This window comes from Hipposideros armiger, unplaced genomic scaffold, assembly GCF_001890085.2.
Source record: "Hipposideros armiger isolate ML-2016 unplaced genomic scaffold, ASM189008v1 scaffold_2415, whole genome shotgun sequence".
Lineage (NCBI taxonomy): Eukaryota > Metazoa > Chordata > Mammalia > Chiroptera > Hipposideridae > Hipposideros > Hipposideros armiger.
In genome coordinates, this window is record NW_017733748.1 from 1 (window position 1) to 5124 (window position 5124).

Sequence of the window (5124 nt, forward strand, 5' to 3'; positions counted from 1 at the left end):
ATTTTAAGAAAGGAAAACTGTATTAAAATTGTAATACTCAATATATACCGATAACAAAAGATGAATACAAGTCACATTTGACTTCTGCAATTACAAAAGGTGCTCAAAGCGGTTGCCATCAGCGCCCAGACACTTCTGATTACAGTGAATTACTGCTTGAGCAACACTGACCAAAGTGTCCACTTGTGTACATTGTTTTGGCACCCCTGGTATATGGAATAGTACAAAATTTATTCATTTTTCTTTTGGCTTTAGTCACATTTTTTTGAGATTCATACATGTTGCATGTGGATATAAGTGTTGGGTTTGTTGAAATAAAAAACAAAGACCAGCCTTGAAAATTCCCAGGGCAGATAGAACTAGTTTAGTCTTACAAACAAAGCTTAATTTAGCTTATTTTGCAAGACTAACTTGACCTGGGTTTTTTCTTGCTTATGCCTCTGGAAATTAGTGAAACTTAAACTGTTTCCCAAGGTCGATATAAGGTAACCACTTAAAATTTTGATATTATCACCAATCACTGTGAAGAATAAACAGTCACTGGTTTCTCAGTATAAGCTGTTTTGTAACAATATGCACCTCAGTCTATTTCCATGTTTTGGTTTTAGTGCTCCCAATTTGGAAATTGTCTTTTTTTTTTTTAAGATTTTTATTGGGGAATTGGGGGATGAGAACAGAGCTGGGGAATTGGGGAGGGGGAACAGACAAGTTGCTGTCGTTTTGGAAATTGTCTTTTTGATGCTTGAACAATAAAATTTTACTAATTAGTACTTCAGTGACTTATTGGTTTTACTTGTTATTTCTGAACATTTGAAGTTAATGGTGTCATAAATGGGATCCAAAGAAGACCCATCCGGTGACTGAGACCGGTGAGCACCCAAGTACTGATGCCTCCTTCAGCGTGATGCCTCCTTGCTGACCTTGGAGTTTTACGGTAAGTCTCTCTTGGATCTGATCTCTGCTCTCTTTGTGTTCTGAGCTCTCAAACTTTATTGTGCACACTTGATTTCAGTTTTCTCTTTTTGTTACAGCTTCTGGGTAAGTCACCCTATTCTGTTCAAAAGGAACGAAAATATGTGATTCCCTGTGTTTTAGAACAGCTGTTGGAAAACACCCATCGTAGTTAAGATGTCTTAGGGAATCTAAAGGCAAATATGGGTACCACCTGGTTTTTGGACAAGAGCTTGTGCCTTTCTGGTACAATGGATGAACCTGTGGAATTACAGTGGCAATTTTGGGGACCTTTATTTAGGTAAGTTCACTTGAAAGGGTACCCTTAAAAGAAAAGATTGCAGATTGCTCAGAGGCAGTGAAATGTATTCTTTGATTGGTATGCAGAAGCTTCTAAATGACAAAGTGCCTTAAAAAACAGCCCTAAAAAGATCCTTACAGTATGCAAATAAAAAAATCTTTAGTAAAAAACTTCGGTCATTTGAGCAGGTCATTTTACCTAATCCATCTGCCAGAAACAATTTGGATCCAACTGTTCTGAGTTTTGTGCCTGAGACATGGCTAAAAGTTTTAAAACAAAAGCTATTAAAATCTCTGTTCGTCTGTATGTTTATGTGTGTCTAAGTATGTGTGTTATAGATATGTGATATTTTTCTGCCTCCAGATTGTATTGCCAAAATTAAATTGTAAAGAGCTCTATTTAATGGACTTAAGAAAATCAAGCATACTTTCAATAACACAGAAACTAACCCAAATGGTTTTTAAGTTCACATGATCTTTAATAAATAAAAGCTAGTTTAAGTTTGTTGGTTTAATAAAAGCAGGTATATCTTCAAATTTTGCCAACAAGAAAACTAAAGATAATGGTTAACTGTTTAATATCTAATCCAAGCATAATTGTTAAAAATAAGCAATTTAAGTAAATGTAAATGAGATCAAAGTTTATACTAAGTTAAACTAAATAGTGGATATTCATTAACTATCTAGATGATTTCCAAATAAGATAAGCATTAAATGCTAAATATAAGTTTATCTTCTTCTGGCTTTTTAATTTTTTACAGAGAGAAGATCTTTGGGTCTATTGATAAACATGTTTTCTGCCACATTGAAGAATTATTGAAGAATATACTTCTAAAAATTTTGAACTGTATTTATAAGTTTGCTAGTCTACTACAGAATGCTAGTACATGATAGGCAGTTCGCAATTGCCTGCTTCCTGGTTTTCACTGGATAGCAAAGATTACAAAAGCTCAATATATAAAAATAAAAATACTAGAAATAATAAAAGGGAAAGAAAATGACTATATATGAAAAGTAGGTAAGGAAACTAGAATGTGTTTTCAGAACAATACATAAAGGACATTTTTTTGTGTGTGAAAGAAAAAAGTAATTTTTTTTCTAGAGTAAAATGATTGTTCAAGAATAAGAAAAGAAAAAGATAGGACCAAACCTAAATGGATATAGTAAGATGTAGAAGGTTTGTGGAAAAACAATTTTGAGAATAAAATTTTATTTGTAGTCAAGCTAAGATCGCAATGGATTAATTTAAGTTAAAAAGAAGAAAGGGAGTGATATCAGCATTTTGGCAATGTGAGCCATTCCCTTTGTCGTACCCCCCCTTCACAAGTTATAACCAGAAGGATATCCATTTCTCAACAAAAGTTCCTCTACACATGCACACCAGGAAGCCTGAGAGATCCGTACATCTGTACATCTGAAGGTGGGTGGATTGGACCTAGTGGAGGGTTAACCAGAGGGGCAGTGGCAGCAGAGCCTGTGACTAGAGTACCCAGGAACCGTGGAGGCACCTGAAACCAGAGGGTCAGTCATGGCAGCAACACTTGTGTCCCGAGTGACCCCCTCCCCCACCACAGCAACACCTGTGACCCCCCTCCCCTGCAGTGGCAGCAGCACCTGTGTACTGAGATTCCAGGAACCAGAGGCCTCAAATGCTGGCTTTCAGATATAAGGTAGGAGAAACCAAAAACTTAAGTTACAGCGCCAACTACTGGAAAACAGAAGAAAGGCCTTTAATTGCCAACCTGTTGAAATATAAGAATCAAGATAAACAACCCCCCCCCCAAAATAGGTAAACAAAACCCTACCTAAATAAGAAAAGTGTTCGTTACTTCAAATGCTCCAGCAGAAAAACTCTAAAAACACCATTAAAAATTACAGTAACATAATTCATAATTTCACAAAAAGAAAATGACAGTTCTCAAGGAACCAAACTTAAAGTCTGGGAGATTGCGATCTAACTGACAGAGAATTCAAAATAGCTGTCATGAAGGAACTCATTGAGCTACAGGAAAACTCAGAAAGACAGTTCAGTGAGCTCATGAGTAAAATTAATGAACAGAAGGAGTACTTGACCAAAGAGATTGAAGCTCTAATAGAAACCAAACAAGAATTGGAGCTGGAGCTGAAGAATTTAGTAGATGAGATTAAGGATGAAATCTTGCTTTTTGTGACAACATGGATGGACCTACAGAGCATTACACTAGGTAAGTCAGAGAAAGACAAATACAATAATGTATGATTTCACTTATATGTGCAATATAAACAAAACAAACAGACAAACAAAACAGAAATAGACTCATAGATACAGAGAATAAACTGATGGTTTCCGGGGTGGGGTGGGGTGGGTGGGGAAGGTGTCGGGGAATAAGAGATACAAACTTCCAGTTATACAATAAATAAACCACAGGGACATAGTATACAACACAGGGAACATAGTCAATAATACAATAACTGCACAGTGACAGGTAGTTATTAGTCTTATTCGTATGATCACATCATAAAGTGTGTATACATGTGGAATCTAAGTTGTACACGTGAAACTAATATTGTATGCCAAGTATACTTTAATAAAACTTTTTTTAAAACGTTGGCAAACATTTGTTAGATTTAATTAAAATATCTTCAAAAAGAGTTTTGGTATTCAGTATACTGATGAAAATCTAGAATTTTTGTTTTCTTTCTACTAAAATGACAATTTTGTTGAAGTATTGGCCTACTGTCTTAATTTACAGTTTATAAATTGTGATATTCACATAACAGAATTAACCATTTTAAAGTGAAAATTATAGTGGAATTTAGTTCATTTATAATGTGCAGCCGTTACCACTGTGTTCCAGAACATTGTCCTCAATAAAAAAAGAGAGCCTTTGGTCACAGCCCCATTTTCCTCCAACCATTAATCACCTTTCTATGTAATGAATTTACCTATCCTGGATACTTCACATGAGTGGGATCATATAATATATATAGCCTTATGTGCTTGGTTTCTTTTACTTAGAATACAGTTTTCAAGGTTCATTCAGGTTTTATATCATGTATCAGTACTTCATTCCTTTATAATGAATGGACAGTCTTACATTGTATGGATTTACCACATACATTGTTTGCCATTCATCTGTGAATGGATGACAGTTGTGATGTTTTCTACCTTTGGGCTATTGTAAATAGTGCTAGCATGAACATTTGTATACAAGTTTTTGTTTGAATGGTTTTTAAATTCTTTGGGCTATGTATCTGTCAGTGGAATTGCTGGGTCATGTGATAATTCTATGTTTAACTTTTGAGGAACACAAACTCACAATAGAAAGAAGAGTGTTGAAAATTATAATTATCTGAGTAAATAGAAAAGACAATTTTTTCTCCTTGCTTGTTACCTTTAATTTTTTTATGAGTCACAACTAATTACAACAACAATTATAATGTTCACTTGTGGAATTTATCTTTTTTTTAAGTAAAAAAATGTAACAGCTGTAACATCACTGAGGGGAGATGTCAAGCATATAAACCTATACAGTCCCAAGGTTTCCATTTTTTACATTAAATGGTATAATGTTAACTATAAGTGAGTTGTCAAATGTTTAGAATATACAGAGGGTGCCAAAAAAATGTATACACATTTTAAGAAAGAAAAAAAAACTATTAAAACTGTAATACTCAATACATATCGATAACAAAAGATGACTACAAGTCATGCTTGACTTCTGCAATGACAAGAGGTGCTCAGAGTGGTTCCCATCAGCATCCAGACCCTTCTGATTACAGCGCACTACTGCTTGAGCAACGTTGACCAAAGTGTCCACTTGTGTACATTGTTTTGGCACCCCCTGTATATTGTAATCCTTAGGGGAACATTAAGATATTTAAAATAAAACA

At 34.7% G+C, this 5124-nt stretch overlaps 1 long non-coding RNA gene across 1 annotated transcript; it reads left to right on the forward strand.

Moving 5' to 3' along the window:
- The first annotated feature begins 723 nt into the window (after window positions 1-723).
- LOC109378665 (uncharacterized) lies at window positions 724-3470 on the forward strand. The gene is made up of 3 exons (XR_002123036.1): window positions 724-934; window positions 1032-1038; window positions 2013-3470. It is a non-coding gene; the product is annotated as an uncharacterized LOC109378665 (long non-coding RNA).
- The last annotated feature ends 1654 nt before the right edge of the window (window positions 3471-5124 follow it).